The following is a 17854-nucleotide window of genomic DNA, read 5'->3' on the forward strand; positions in this document are numbered from 1 at the left end:
CTCTTTTCGTGAAAAATGTTTTCCTGTGTCTTTTGAGTCCCAAAGACACAAAAATTAACAGTATTTTGTAAATCCACCTTCAGATCAAGTAATATTGCGATAACTTTCAAATCTCCGCAAATTTGCCAACCATATTCTTTGTAGTTAATACGATTTAAAATGAGTGCGAGATTCTCGTAAGTCTCTTTCAGTGAAACAGAGTGTGCCACAGGAATAGACGGCAGCTTATTTCCATTATGAAGTAAAACTGCTTTTCAGACTGTACTTAGACGAATCTATGAAAATACGCCAATCGGATGGATCATGTTGAATTTCTGATTCATTCATGAGACCATTGATGTCCTTGCATATCGTCGGCGGCAATTCAAAACCTGCTATGTGCATTTTGCAGGAGAAGCGAAAAACAGTATCCTGGTTAGATTTTTCACTTTATAAAAGTGATGTTATAAGTAATATTTGATGCTGCACGTAACTGGTACCTTCTCAAGTTACTTGAAAAGGTATCAAGTTACGTGCAGCATCAAATATTACTTATAACATCACTTTTATAAAGCGAAAAATCTAACCAGGATACTGTTTTTCGCTTCTCCTGCAAAATGCACATAGCAGGTTTTGAATTGCCGCCGACGATATGCAAGGAGAACCTTCCATTCTGTGGTATTCTGAAAAGTGCTCATTCCTTTTCCTGTAGTGAGTGTAAGTAGTTCCAGGAGCCAGTAAATTCCACTCTTTGAGTCTAGCACCCAAAAGTTGAGCTTTCTCTTTCGAAAGTTGTAACTCTCTCTCTAAATCATTCAACTCATGTTATACGATGAAGTGAGACTCATCTTTTACGTGGAAGGAACTGTCTCTCGGATCGTCATCTACAGATATTGAGCTGGTGTCCTCACCGCTTCCTGTAGGCGCTGTAAAATCGATAGTTTACCAATCTTTCGGAGGAGTAGGTACAGGTAAATTTTCTCCATGGGGCACTGGTCTGATCGCGGATTGCAAGTTTGGGTATTCGATGGCACGTTGTTTCTTCTTGTTACTTCCTGCTGTATTCGTCATACAGAAATAGCAATCATCATAATGATTTCGCGGTTCTCTCAATATCATCGGAACAGCAAAAGGCATCCTTTGTTTGGTTCCTTTAAGCCAGGCAGTCAGAGTCGTATAACATCAAACAACACACATGAGGGACCCAGCTTTTATTTTGATCACCAATCTTGCAGCAAAAATAAAAAAAAAAAAAAATATGCTTTCCTAACGTCATTATTTATCGATCTAATCTGTGACTTAACCATAAATACGCCACAGATATAACAAAATCTGTCCGTTGAGCTTTTACATCCTCTGCGTGAAGAACTTGACCTTTTGCACAGGAAAGCGAAACTTAGAGCAACATCACAACCACTTATTCCATAAAATCACTAAAAGATACTGAAAACACAGGCAAAAGTTCTAAAAATACGATAAAATAAAACTGAAGTTACTGACGTAAAAATTCCAAGTCAATTCTCCCGACAAAATACTTATACACTTGAGAGATTACTTACTGCAATGCACAAGAGTAAGCTTGAGCCACACAATAATGGCGCTTTTTTCGTCCGTGTCATCGTGCCGCTCATTGTTGCCACATAGACCCTATTTTTTAAACCGGTTTCAGTAATCTAAAATCAAACAAACAAAGGAGGGGGAGGAATACAAGTGTCAAGCATTTCAATCATCCTCATCCTTCCGGTATTCATTGTTATATATATATATATATATATATATATATATATATATATATATATATATATATATATATATATATATGCCAACAACCAGGGGGGTCCTATCTATCGCCAACTGAGTGAAATCTAATTTATTTCTTACTCAAATAGCATTGTCAGACCTGTTACTTCGATGACAACTGAAGCCGTCTCTACAAAATAGCAGAATTGGCAACAATGCATAACGCCAAAATACGAGCTAATGTAGTAAAATGTATATCAATTTCGAATTCAGCATCCTGAAATTAGTCAGAATCAGAGGTTTTCCTTTCTGTAACTAAACTGAAGTCGGCCAGTGTAATTAGAGTACGCAAAACTTCGTTCGTCTTTCTTGTCTGTTGGTGTTGTACTTTATCTCTGACGATTTTTCCCTGCCAATATTTACATCATTGCAAGAAACTTCAGCGTTTTTCTTTTTTCTAAGTTCAAGGCAAGGCAAATTTGATCCAAAAGGATTAGACTTTGAATGGTTAAACTATCACTTCTTTTAACTCACTGATTTTTTAAAAAAGAAGTGATAAGAGAGATCATTTCAACTGCCATTGTACATTGTATATCAATATTTGAATACACGAGTGCTAAAGGAGTAGCTTGGAATGTAAAAATCGTACTAGAAGTGTTCAACTATTGGAGTGTACCCGAGTAAGTATTAAGAAATATTATTATTATTATTATTATTATTATTATTATTATTATTATTATTATTATTATTATTATTATTATTATTATTATTATGTATTGTCTTCTCTTCTTATCTTAACACTTGATACATTAATGAACGGATCATTCAAGTATATTACTCTTTCACTGTGTTTTCTTCTCTATTCAGTGGTTTGCCGGAATCTTCTTACTATTCTACATATATCCAATACTACGCTCTTCTATATCTTCTTCTGCTTATTACTACCACTACTACTGTTAACAATAATAATAATACTGTATTCTAGTTTTAGTTTTACGTACCATGATGAGGTCCTGAAGGGCAAAGGAAACATGTGAAAGGGGATGATTATGAAATAGATGATGATAGAAAAAATGAAATGAAATCTTTGAGTTTTAAGTCCCACGGCTATGCCGGTTAGGCTAAAGGAGACAGCGATTACGAGAAATCAATGAAATGGTGGAATGAAGAAAGTGGGAGAACCCCGAGAAAACCTACGCACACGGTGTTTGTCCACCACAAAGTTCACTTGGCGGGAGCAAGATTTGAACCCGGGACCCCATGCACCAGAGGTGAACGCTCTACCACTGAGCCACCGCCCCAGATGATGAAAGAAGAATGTGGCAGGAAAAGAAAGAACCGAGAGGAAACTCATAGATAAGACTTTCTCTGTCACAAATTGAGCTGCTATCATGAGAACAAACTAGGGGAGCACAATATTAAAACTGACTGTACGTCCCTAGACCAACTATATCCCCATAATAATATTCGTTAGTTGCGTTTTACACCGATTAGTTATTATGTTTAAGGTAAAGACGGGAATCTCTGAAATGTACCATAGTGATAAAACAGACAAGGTTCTTAGTTGGACAGTGCAATGAGTGAGTTTCGTTTCAAGGTGTGAAACTAAGATAGATTGTTAGACTACGTGAATTCAGTCTTCAACCTGAAGTAGTAAATATACGTATAACTACTGGTTGTGAAAGAGTGATAAGATTAAAGAAGTAACCTGTTTCTCAAACGCTGAATCTATACAAAAAATTCATTACTACCTATCTCTTACTGTTTCGGCTCTTATGGAGTTTAACATTGAAACCGGACGTACTCATTAATGTCTGTCAGTTCCCGTTGCAATAAAGGAATAAAATGAGATTAAACCTACTATTGCGGTACTGCATTCATATCAGAAAACTGCTTGTTGCTGTCTATTTCCTAATCACTTACGCGATCAGTGTTATAACCGAAAAATCGTAGAATTTTACCATTTCCACTTACAACAGATAGATAAAAGTTGATTCAAAACTCAGATTTGGGATACCGAATCTTTGTCAATAAAAAAGAAAGGTTTCTTGAAATCTCTTTCTGTCTTCGCTCTATTGAAACAACAACTAAAACCGGAAGTTCGGTGAATTTGAACCACTTGCGATTTCAGCAGAAAATAGCAGGTGGTAATGGCATGTTTTCTTGAGAAGTTATTGTTAAAAATCGCTTGTTGCTATACATCACAGTTCTTGTTCTATGGCGCTCAGCGTTGGAACTAGAAATGGTTCATTTCTATCAATTTCAGTTCAACTATAGGGTCACCGGAGGAGATTAACGATATTCTTGGAACGCTGAAACAGTTCCAAGAAACTGTTTCGTGTTATCTCTTACCGTTTTTACCCTATGGAAATTAATTTTTAAACCGGACGTACTAGTAAATTTCAACCACAAGTGGCTTCCGGATGGGTGGTGCTATGTTATCTTGAGGCGCTAAATTGATTGCATAAAAGCGCTTGTCGTTAATTATTAGCATTAATGTTCAATGGGATGAATGTTATATCCGAACATCGTTGATTTCTAGTGGAACATATTCCTGGGACGCCGAATCGATTGCAGAAAACCGCACCTGTATATTTCAGTTTTTGCTCTATGGTTATTAGTGTTGAAACCGAAAATAATTTATTTTTACCAGTTCTGATTTGATTGGAAAAGATAGCTCTTACGTATTACCGCAACGCCGAATTGATTTGCAGAAAACTGCTTCTCGATATCTTCTGCAGTTTTTGTTCTATGGAAATCAATATTAGTAGTAATAAATTGCAATCACTTTTGTTTCTTAAAGAGCGCTGTTGGGGATGACAGTTTGTTCCTTGAGATGCTGACCCATTTTTTCGTATGACTATAAACTTTGATACTGGAAATGGGTTTCTTCAGCCAATTCTGGTTTGAGCACAGAGATAACGGAAGAGATGAAAATCTCTTCTCGGGATTCTGAATCAACTGAAAAAGAAACTACATCGATATATCTAACTGTTTTCGTTCTGATATCTGTCGACAGGCAGATGGACGGAAGTAGTCACTTAATAAAACTTCCGACACTATCGCATATTATAGTTTGAAAGAAGGGCCGGATTTAGGGGGGTGCAAAGATGAACGTGCACCCCCCTCCATTGGAAATATACACTACCTAAAGTGAGAAGCTAGCAGTGATAAAGTAACACTTTCCGAAAATTTCTGCTGTCATGTTTTTGTTTGGGCTTAAAACAAAGGGAAGTTTTGCAAAATCGATAGTTTTTTAAGTCAATATTCTACACGTTGAGAGGAAAGAATTCACCGAGAACAGACACAGCATTTCCAGTGCATTTCCTCATTCACACTACAAGTGCCTAAAGACATTTAAAAAATTCTAATTCTATTCAAATGTACTGGAAGCTACTGGTGCACCACCCCTCAGAAAATCCTGGATCCGACCATGTTTGAAAGTCTAAAACCTGGAAATGTACCGTAATTTATCAGAAATTACTTTACAGTTTTGATAATAGGAGAGAATATAAGAAACAAAAAAAGAAACTATATCCAATCTTACTCTATTCTCCTTGTCAAGGCTTACACAAACGATGATTTTTGTAATTAATTGCAGTCTGTTTTCGGACAGGAGTGCTATGTTGTGTTTACTTCTCTCTAAATTATGTAAAGATATAATAATGGATCTCGATCCAGTCATTTGTTATTATCATTATGCTACTTTTACTATTATTGATAACCAAATTACTGCGACAACTACTACTGGTATTACTACTACCAATAATAATAATAATAATAATAATAATAATAATAATAATAATAATAATAATAATAATAATAATAATAATAATAATAATAATAAATAACGCATCCCTGTAAGAACATTCATCAATGTCCTTTAATATTATTAGTGTTTAACAAAAACGTGTTTTCCAGAATTAAGATCGATAGGTTTCACCTAGCTGAATAAACTTATAACGAAAGATTATATGTTATTCGTAAACAATATTTGATGATTATTAATTATGTTGAAATGTATCATTTATTCGTGTACTGTATATGTAAAAAGATGTTGTGTTAAGTAGCAGGATGCTCATATTGTTGATTCGATTAGTGAGACACAACTCTTAACAGTGACACACATATAGGAGTGTTATTTGGAAAATGTAGAGGAGGATTGGTTCCCGATACTGATTTTGATAAATACATATTTTCAATTCATTGTGTAGCAATATACTAACAAAGAAAACCTAAAATTTTTAAATGAGTGCAAAATCTTGCTCTTCCTCTAGCAAAATTTGAAATTACGTTAATGCGCCCACAAATCATTAAATATCATGTTCCATCCATCTTCAAAAGAAAACTACTGAGTAGATTATCATAGTTCTCTATTGAAATAATCCTTAGCCAGAGGCTATAATCTATGTATCACTTTTGAGAAACAGTTCTCTTGTTCGTGATAATTGACTCCATAATTGTTAATCGTATAATTCAGTTAAAAGTGGCGTTTGGACCTTCAGCTGATGTAACAATTTGCATCTTCATCGCTCTCGTTTCACGTTCCTTCTTTTACTTTACTTATTTATTTACTTTTCGTGTCGCAGCTTAAAAATATCCGTTGTTTTTCCTCGGACAAAATAATTGCGTGACAACTCTCTTTGGGATTTTCACAGATGAAAAATGTTTCCTAGTCATGTTGCTACTTCGTGGTAAATATGTTTATCTAACAATAAGTAATCAATGCATAATACTATTCGTGCATCCCTTATGCAAAAAAATGCTGTTTTCTTGGTGTAGTGACAACGTGGACAGACACAAAGAAGAGCGTGCCAGAGCACTCACCTTGAGGGGTTCCTAGTTCGATCCCAAGGAACTTGAACAATTTTTAACTTACTTGAGAAACAAATGCTTTATTTATACATACAGGTGTTTTTTTTTTAATTTACTTGTAACAAGAGTGTAATGAAATTACCTTGTTTTCGTTTTTGTCAAACAATTTGCACTGAAATTTTTTTGCACTATCCTTTAGAGACTTACTCTTTCATTAGCCACTTATTTAATGAGCTAATGAAATATTTTAGAAAATATCAGAAGCAAAGTTTTTCTTCTGTACTATGTGTTCTCAGATCCATTATAAGAAGGATTAACATGTTTTAAGGTAAAGACACACTAATTCAAACGTCTTATGTGTGTTTTTATTACATTTTGTCATTCTTTGTTCCTAAAAAAACCGAATGCGCGATCGTATCATGTTTCCTGAATAGTTTTGTTTTCCTTCCTCGTTGGTGGAAAAGATCAGCACAATATCTGTAGTTTTTCTTTTTCATCTCCTTCGGTTTTCTTACTTCTTAATCTCTATCATAATTATTTTTACATTTATCACAGTCAGTTTTAAAGTTTTATTAGGTGTCAGTTCGTTATTTTCTTTAGTACATAACTTTCTAAACTATAAATTCCATACCTACACCATCTCTTAATAACACCCCTGATAATATAATTTAGTTATTATGTTATCTTTTAAAATAATTAAACATGAATTCTGAATTTACTTCCTGATATTTGTTCGCTCTAATGATTCAGAACCTTGATCCAGAGCTTGAAAACATCACCCCACAATTTCCGATAGGATGAAGATGGTAGTATGGAAGTTGTATCAAAATGTTTCTTTCGTTAAGATTTCTAAAATATAATCCACGCAGCACTAGTACTATTTAAATGATTGAATTTCTTTCCCGTCTACCTCCTTTACTACCACCATTGGTATGTTGTTTGTCAAAATAAGGCACAGCGAGCATGTGGATTTTCGATATTGCATTAATAATTATAATAAGCTAAGTTAATATTATTATTATTTTAAGTTACAATAACTTTTCTGAAGATCTAGTTTAAAGCAACACATTTAGTGGATATCCTGTAGAGGCCAAGTTCAGCTTTTTGGATGTAGATTATTTTAAAAACTTGCTTTTCAGAGTCTCCTTGAAAGATCTCACCAGCATCAGACATTTATGATGCTTTACTATTTGTACACTTGCATAAGAAACTTTTGTTTCTGTAGGATTTGCACAATTTTTTTTTTCCTGAACAGAATTAGCAAAATTTCTCGTAGTGAATAACATAAAATAATACGGTATTCTGATTTTTACTACCGAACTTAAATATTTAAAAAGTCTATTGATTGATTCCTTTCTTTCACATCTTCCTTAACATGCAACTCATACAATTTAAAGTTCCTTTTATTTTTAAATATCGCTGACACATTAAAGAAAACACACATATTTCTTATTATTTACATGGATTCATATATATTGTATTATGAATTTAGAATGAACGTTTCCTATTGAGAAACATATTTATTCGGTGTACCAAGTTATTATTTAACTAAGATATAACATTGAAAGTAATGTTGAATTGATGTATTGATTCGGTTCTTTTAGTACACACATGTTAAACATTAATTCATTTAATAGGGATGCATTCTTTTTAATTTTTCTTCTTAATATTAAAATTTAGGAACTGTCTTTAGAGTGGACAATATTTGCTTTCTTGTCCTAATCTCATACGAGTCTTTTAAGATTAATCTTTTATATTCTAGCACTTTCTACAATGTCCGGCCTACCTTTTGTCCGTGAAAACGCCCTGACGAAACTCGGATGGTAGCAGAAATGAAATTCAGCTGTCATAAGTCACTTGAATGTCTAACGCACATATAGACGTATAGAGACCAATTGCTTACAATGTATGATTTCGAATTTCTGGAGAACATAATTGAAACAAGTGTTGTCTTAGGAAATTTTCGGTGAGATTATCTTATAGTTGAAAAAATTGAGCTTAAACATTATGAATGTAAATGAGGGTGGACTTTGGTACTGAAAGTTCAACACAAAGACAACAAGGAAGTCGTAGAAGTGACACTTATGTCAAATACATGTAGAATACCCAGTTCTACAATATTAACATCAAGTGGAACTAATATATCATAGTGCAAAAGAAAAAAAAAAAGTCTTTAAGTACAAAAGGGCAAACGCAATGAAGCACTCTGATTTATTCATCATCAGATCTCGTAAGCAATTAGGTGCAGAAATCTGAAATTTTGTAAATGTAAATGTAAATGTAAATTAAATTAAATCTTTGAGTTTTATGTCACACGTTTATGAGGCTAGGCTAAAAGAGACGGTGATGATGAGAAATGAATGAAATAGTGGAATGAAGAAAGTGGGAGGAAACGGGAGATCCCCAAGGAAACCCACGCACATGGTGTTTGTCTACCACAAGGTTCTCTTGAAGGTAGAAGAGTTTGAACCCGGGACCCCATGCACCAGAGGTTAACGCTCTACCACTGAGCCACTGTGCCCCTCTTTTTGTAAACGTGTTGTCTTTGGACTGCAAGGAGTAAATATGATGAAATTTATCAAAACACAAATTGTTATGGTTATAAGAAAGCTAGAGGCCAGTTAGGAGTTTTTCGTGCCATGATATTTAAAGAGAGAATGATGAAATTGAGTTTCGTCTCATTCTTTACATCTTCTTAACTATTAGGCGCAGGTGGCCATTTCTGTTCTAGAAATTGCAGACAATAGCTACTTCTTCTTTTCTAAACTTGTTTTATTTATTTATTTATTTATTTTTTGCAGTACACTTTTACCTTGCTTTGACTTCGAACGACCGCCCCCCAATCATTCAGCCTGGATCCGCCCCTGGCTCAAGTTAAGACAAACAGTTTCAAAAGTTATTTGCAGAACATCTTAAATAACAAGCAGAAATAAATAAATAAATAAATAAAAAATAAAACAACTACAACAAAAATACACCCTCCATATTAACTTGTGAACAAACTGGCGAGCACCGTTTTACAGGCTGCTCCTTATTTTATAATGACATCGAATAAAACGTAATCATTTTTTTTTACAATCTGCTTAATACACGGTAGAAGCTCACTGAATTGTCAATTGTTGTTCTTAAATCGGTAATTTCCATTCATATATCACTATCCACAATACATCTGCATTACTGGAGGAATGGTTCACTACAACCACATAACTCATGGCGTTCTTTATTAAGCGAAAAGAGATTAGGCTATGCATAACATCCAAACTGCAACTTTTAAAAACCGTTGGATACACTGCAGAATGAAACTCTCAGCTCCCCTGTCCCACCGCGCTTGTCACGAAACTGATGTAAACACAACAGCAGCGCCATCCTTCCAAAACCGCACTGCTATCCTGGTCAGGATATATTTGTATAAACGTCTAATGTCGTATAAATATTTCCCATTCTTCTTCAGTTGACAATGTAGTGTTATTTTTTAAAGAGAACATACATTTGTAACCCGATTCTTGAAAAGTTTGGCCAAAGATGGTAGAAATTCGAGGGTTTCCGTGATTTTAAATATTCCACTGTAATTATCATATACTTTTAGTTAGTTTTCCCACAATTCCATGCGCTGAGACCACATTTAGAGTCAAACTATGATAATATTGTTTTTAATTAAGCCAATCGAATTAATTAACCTTTTAATTAACTCGAATTAACCTTTATATATTATCGTGAAAATAAAACATAAGATGGAGTCCCTTAGAGACCCCAATTGAAAATAAATAATTATTGGTGTTCTGTATAGAAATTGTATAAGATACATTTCAAAACAATACATTATTGCATTGTATTTCATCTCAGACTGTCACCTTCGACACCACTGACATAATCGTCATCTAAAATGGAAAAGAAATACTGGACTACCTTGTCACCAGTAACAGGTACAACTACAACCCAGAACAGTAAAGTCATGTAATCTTCTTGGGATTGTTTCCGGAGGTGATGGGCTTTAACCTTTTGAAACTAGCCATTTTGTTATTTACAAGCTTTCAAAAATATAAAGATCTTTCAGGATATCAAATTTCTTCAAACTGAAACGTGAGTAAAATAAGAGACATGCTGCAAACAATGTAATGTAATGCAAGAATTCTTTACTACACACCAAACTTACTTTATTATGTCAATAATGAAGTAATTTTCAGAAACAATAAATTAGTAATTTTTGAGCATTATGTAAACTACTAATTTTGCTACTTTGGTAAGAAGGAAAAAGATGTACATTTGATTATTACATGAGTATTACTTGAAGTCCTTCTACGATTCTAAACAAAACAATAGCAAACTATTTTTTGTGTTCAATATATTAAATATATAGTGGGGAGAAAATAAAAAAAAACATACTTTTAGATCTCACGTTCATTTAAGAGATATACTACATTAAATATTCATGTGGTCCCAAAAGGACCCAAAGATAGGACAGAAGAGTTGAATTAGTTAGGCCCTGTGATTAATTTATTTGTATAAGATGTCAGGTGGAGCATGAGATAATGTAATACTAGGTAGATGATATGTACTTTTTTTAATTAACACTGCAGTGGTCGCGCGTTCTACTATTGTAGAACAGGTGTTTAATTTTTAGAATCCTGAGCAACTGGCAACACGCACGACCTTAAGCGGTTATGTACCTTTCTCCGGAAATGTTCTGTACATTCGAGTCAATTTTCAGCGCTTGTTCTTGCACCTGCTCAGATTTGTTTCATGATTTCATAAGTGTTCTACTATTGTAGATCGCGCGACTATTGGCGTACAAGTTTGTTTCGTATAAGTGATTTATTTCGTTTTACATTTTCACGTTATTTTTGTGGAATACGTGTTTGTAATATATGGAATGTCAGTGCATGACAGAGAACAAGTGCGTCTTTAGTAATTACAGGCAGAAAATGATTGTGAAAGTGCATTTGGAATTGAAGACATGTAGGAGCTCGAGGAAGATTTTGAAGAAAAAGTTGAGTGCAATGATACCGAAGATGTACGAGACAACATACCGGAAGAAGAAGAAGAAGAAAACATACCAGTACAAGCCAGTATTGAAGTCATGGATCTTGCTGCACCACCTTCTCTCGATATTCGTGCATTTTATATCGGTAGAGAGAAGAACGTAGAACCTTCTCGCTGGTATGTAGATCGCATAATGCCAAGAAACCCACGAACTCACAATTTCAATATAATACCAGCTTTTCATATGCTTGGCACACAAGGCACCTTTTTTTCATGCCTAATTGATGATGAATTGAGGAAAAAATGTAACTGTTGTTAATGCTTTTAATATATTTAGAGCAAATACAAATAATGAGAATGTCAGACGAAAGAATTTCCCCCATGATCTAGGTTTATATAACCACCAATAAGCCAACGTTTAGCCGTGGAATCCTTGCCAAACGAGCTTCGACGTAGAGGTAGACTTCTGGTTGGCTTCAATAAAGGTGTTCCATTACCACAAGACGGAGATTCTGGGTTTGGAAAATGTGTCCTTTGTTGCCATTCTCGCAACAAGTCAACAAGTAAAATCTTTTGGAAAATGTCAGAGATTTGTGTGCCCAGACCAGCAGAAAAGCGTGTGTGACGATTGCTTGGAGTAGGCGGTCATTCAAATGAGTACATCAAATCATTCTACCTGTACGATGTATAATAAAAAATATTTATGCTGTTATATGAACACTTATACCGAAACACTTGCTCGATTTTCAGTTGAACATTGTCATATATTAGATACGATATACCAAATGTTTATTTCTGTCAATGTTATTGTATTAACCAAACAAAATAATTTTAAAATATTTTAAAACGTGTATAATACTGTAACTAACATACCCAAGACCGAATATCGCTAAAAATCATATCGCTATAGAAAAATACAGATGTTCTACAATAGTAGAACGTGCGACCACTCACGTAAAGGTGGAGGGCGCGACCAACGCAGTGTTAAAATGATGATATTATTTGTAGGTCTAAGGAAATTAACTGAAATGATTACGTACTGTTTGAACTTACTGAGTTTCGATGATTTGCCCGTAGCCATATTTTTTTCTTTGATTGCGAACAGAAAATTTTACTGTAGCATTTGCCTTCGTATTGTACGAACAGTCTTACATAGACATGTAGTTCTCCAAAATTTATTGATATTATATTTTTATTTTATTTATAATATTTGATACTGGCTTAATTTGTTTTTATTTTAATTTGTAATATAATACTCTGTACCTTTAGATTATATTATTATTAATATCATTAATCTATTAATTATAACATTATTAATTTTTATTATATCTTGCATTGTTTTAAGTATTAAATACATTCTGAATTATTGTGCTTTGAAACGATTATACCACTATATGAGACGGGACCTACTGATTAACGTGGAATCCGAACCACATGTGCTCCCGCCGGGAATCGAACCAGGTCTCCCACGCCGAAGGCGCGTATGCTAACTGATTTGTTACAAAGGAGCTCACAGATGAGTATTGAAAGTACCACGCAGATATTTATATTTTCCTATATAAGATTGCTCATGTTTATTAAAACTGAAATTAATTATTAAAACTTAATAAATATGATACCTTGCAGCTAAATTAGGAACTACGTAAATATTGTTACTTCTAGTATAATAACACTACAACAATTTACTGAAAACTGTTTTGACTTTTAAGAAGTATATCAAATAAAGTATGTATACGAGATATAACCCTATAATTTTATTTTTTACGTATTCAATTTTATTAGTGTTGGTTTGACCGTTTGTACCACTAATTTTTGAAAAAGAGAATACTAATTGAAAAATGACGTAAAGACTTTACTTATTAGACTTCACATATTATTCAATTTACGTATTGTTTTACGAAATTGAAAAAAAGTATTTCCTAAATACTGAATCAATTTATAAAATGAAGATTGATCATGGATGAACACGAGTTTTGGCTCTTAGATATTCTTTGGATGGGTTTTATGCATTATTAGAATACAACATAGGGTACTTAATTTTCTACTGGCTTAGGTTTAATATTTTACCGAATTTTGAAATTGTTTGCTTGTTTGTTTGTTTTCCTCGTAATTATAGGAAGATGCTTAGACTTTTATTTTAGTATAATATACGTATGTTAGTTTACTTCCTTAATGCAAACAATAATAGTTACTATGGACTTGAGATTAGTATTTTAATTAAGTTAGAACTTATTTAACTCTGAACATTGGTTCGTACTAACAGATAGTGTTTAACCATTATTTAAGAGAACATATGTTAAATAACATTATTGTAGCTAATGTTGTTGACTGGTGTTGGCCCACGTTTACTGTATGTAATGAAGATCGAATTTACATGATCGTAAATTTTGGCTTATAATTATGGATATCAGGCTCTAGTTTAATAAAACATACAATATATATATTTTTGTGTTCTGAGCGTAACTGATTATTGACTGTATGTTGATATTGTGATGGAGCTCGAACTTGTTTGAATAGAACATTTTTTCTTTAATATTGGAATAGTCTTAGGCTTCATGTTCAACAAAACTTTATTAATTAATTTTGATAATGCTAGTATTAAGTTTGCTATTGGCATAGGTTTAGTATATTAATGAAATTCGAACATGCTAGAAGGCAAGTTTTCGGTCGTAATTATTGTACTGGTTTAGGCTTTATTTTACTTGAACATACAATATATGTTCCTACCAATGATAATATTATTGCTTTTCGGCTGAGAATTAATAGTTTAATTAATATACAACTTTCTTAAACGCGAGCTTTGACTCATAGCGCTTAGATATTACATAAGAGAACATATAACAGGTAACTTTATTGATGCTAACATGCTGATTGCTGTTGTCCCTGCTTTAGTATATTTAATAAGAGTCTGACTTGTAATTAGAGGTAAAACTTAGGCTCTATCTTAATAGGACATACATTAGATATCTTTATTATTTCCTAATATTACTTATTGATATTCTAATTACATATTGATATTGACATATTGACTTTCTACATTACATATTGGTATTCTAATGAAACTGAAACTTGTTTAAATACGAGAATTAGTCCTTAATTATTATAAGGGATTTAAGCTTTTGGTTTAACATAACATAAATTAGTTAATTTAACAACACTATTATTAAGTTTGTTATTGACAGAGCTTTTCTATAGTTAATAAAGGTTGAATATCCTTAAACGAAAGCGTTGTCTTGTAATTAATCGTTTGACTTAGGCTTTGTTGAAAGGAACATACGATAAATAACATAATTTACAGTATTGATAGTGCTACTATTGCTTAAGGATTAGTATTTTAAGAAAGTTTGATCTATTTGAATGCGAGCTTTGATTTATAAAACTATGTAACATACATTTTGTCCTTGAAGTCTAATTGTTATTTTCTATTAGCATGTTGAAAGAAGAAAGAAATGCTATATTATTTTAAATAAACTTTGCTTTTGTGACATATAGGACGAAATATGTGCTAAAAATTATCTATATGAACTATGTAGTTTCTGAGGTATTTGAAGTTCGTGTTCAGATTACTTTCCCATCGCATCTGGCAACACTTTGCTGCTCTCGTACGGCTGTCTTCTGCTACAATAAAACGAATTTGGAGGGAACCGACTGACTACAGTATCAACTGACCCGTCGAAATGACGAAGTAGTAAAAAATACACCTCAATTCATATATCCCGACTTTCCTTCGTCGATGGCCCCAATTCCACACAGCCTCCAGTATTCTGTTCCGTCTACCCCCGAAAAACCGAATAGCTCTCAAGAACATGACTCGTCAGACACTGATTATAAAGATACGAGAGATGTGGACTACGCGTGTGATTTTACGCCAGCAGAAAAGTACTATCCGAATCAGAAAGATCTTAACGATTTGATCAGAGTTCTTGGTCTCACTAAAACCAATGGTAAGCTTTAAACTTTAAGACTGAAACAGCAGAATTTAGTAGATAAGTCCGTGCGTTTTCTTCACAATGAAAGATGCGCTGTGCTTCTGTAACAATGTCATGGAATTGTTTGAGTCAATTGGTATCCCTTGCAACCATAACGAGTGGTTGCTTTTCATTGATAGTTCCTTTAAGATTTTGAAAGCAGTGCTTCTCCACAATGGAAACATGTATATGTCTCTTCCCTTGGCTCACTCTGTATATCTGGAAAAGGAATGCAATAATATGGAGATCCTATTGAAGGTCCTGTGTTATGAAAAATATCAATAGGATGTTATAGGAGACTTTAAAGTTATCGCGATCCTAATTGGTCTTCAAGGTGGTTTTACAAAGTTTCCATGCTACCCTAGCCTCTGGGATAGTAGATACTGTTGCTCGTTACTGCAAGAAGGATTGGCCACTACGGACAAAGTTTTTGGTGGGAGAAGAAAACGTGAAATTTGTGCCACTGGTAGACCCTAGATATGTACTAATGCCACCATTACATATCTAGTTAAGGTTAATTAAACATTTTGTTAAAACTCCTAATAAGTAGTCCGCAACATATATATATTTAAAAGGCATGTTCGCCCAACTGTCAAATGCAACGATAACAGTCGGTGTTTTTACAGGCCCACAAAAATAATTGTTCAGTGTGAAGTATTTCCTCAGGTAATCACCGAAATTGAAAAGGATGCTTGGAAAAGATGTGTGGCAGTGATTCAAGGATTTCTTGACAACCATAAAGCAGAAAATTAAGGAGCTGATAGATAATCTGGTAGAAAGCTATGGTGAAACGGGATGCAGGATATCACTCAAATTTCATGTTCTTGATTCACATCTGAAAATGTTTATGGAAAACATAGTAGCATATTACGAAGAGTATGGGGAGCTCTTCCATAAGGATATTTTAAATTCGAACGCCGGTATCAGGGACAGTACAATGAAAATATGATGGGATATTATATCTGGTCCTTGATTCGTGAAAGTGATGTACCATATAAACGTCAATGTAGAATACGCACACGGTTTTAAAATGATTGTGTTCAAGCTATGAAAATGTTTTGCATTATAACATCCGCAATAAAATACGGTTTTCCCGCCAGCCGCTGTCAGCAACAACAGTTCTTACTGAAAACGAAGTTTCAATGTTTCAATCTTTGAAATAACACATGTGAAAAAAAAACTCTTTTATTAAAAGTTGTCTTTTCTATTTTCTGTTTAGATAATAAATTTTGTATTTTGAACAAATATTGCAAAATATTTCTTCATAACTAATAAATACATGTGCAATAAAACTCGGCGGAATAACTACTTATTGAGCATAAGTATTTTTTAAGGCTGAGTTACTTTGGGTACCTACGTACAGGGTCACTAAAAAAGACCTCGAGATTAGGTATTTTTTTATAAAGAAATTTTCCGAAAATCCTTAATTTTCCCTTTTAGGATAAATCATGTATACTTGTGCGTGGTACTATTTGAAACTCTGTTTTATTCTAAAGTGAAAGACGTATGAACCATGATTATCGGATAAATAGTGTTGAGATAGTAGCTACTTAACTAAAAATCGTGTGAAATGCAGGAATTTAAACAGTTTAAAAATACAATAATCCAACGTATTCACTACAAAACCAAAGTTTGAAGTATGTTAATGAACAATTAGATATACTTCTCAATTTATTAAGTATTAGTGTCGATTACCCGCTTCACTTGGTTAAAATAACAACTTTAGACGCAGAACATCTTATTTCATATGTTTAGCACCCGTGAAAAGTGCTTCTTTCGTTTCTACACGCAAGTAGGCTCACGTGGTGTCTGTGTGTCTTCGGGAACAAGCTTGGGTGTAATGAAACTCTTCTTTCGTTGTTATAAATTCAGGCATACATGACAACCAAGAATTACTGCAGAAGTTTTCCGTATCGCAACAGATGATTTTCAATTTAAACGGCATCGGAAGTGTCACTGTTCATCTCAGTGACCTCGAAAAATATAGATTCAACACTAATATCAGTCATTTTTGAACATTATTATGTTGTATCCGTTCCCCCTACCCCGAGTTGTGGGGCTGAATTTGGATGTAAACTGGATCAGAAGTGTTGCTATTCTTGTCAGCGACTTCAAAAATTATAGATTCGACACTAATGTCTGTCATTTTCGATCATTTTTAAAAATATTTCATACATTCCCTCGCTAAGTTTCACCGTCAAAATGATATCAAAGAAACCTTTCCAGGAACGAACCTCATCCATCTGGAAAATTTGATCGAGATCGGTTTGGGGGTTCGAAAGATATTAAGTCATAAGGATAGTCACTTTCATTTTCATTTTTTAAATATGTCCCCTTCCCCTACGTTTCGCCGTAAAAATGAAATAGTCAAA

At 33.7% G+C, this 17854-nt stretch overlaps 1 protein-coding gene across 2 annotated transcripts in view; it reads left to right on the forward strand.

Annotated features, from left to right (window-relative positions):
- Window positions 1-2274: 2274 nt before the first annotated feature.
- The window catches only part of LOC145693270 (alpha-tocopherol transfer protein-like), a 151683-nt gene continuing 136103 nt past the window's right edge, over window positions 2275-17854 (forward strand). For both annotated transcript variants that reach the window (XM_081769112.1, XM_081769114.1), the window contains exon 1: window positions 2275-2399. The gene's annotated coding sequence lies outside the window, so the exon portion shown is untranslated. The remainder of the gene's footprint in view (window positions 2400-17854) is intronic.

The sequence above is a fragment of the Thermobia domestica genome, chromosome 8 (assembly GCF_964235325.1).
Source record: "Thermobia domestica chromosome 8, izTheDome1.hap1.1, whole genome shotgun sequence".
Classification (NCBI taxonomy): domain Eukaryota; kingdom Metazoa; phylum Arthropoda; class Insecta; order Zygentoma; family Lepismatidae; genus Thermobia; species Thermobia domestica.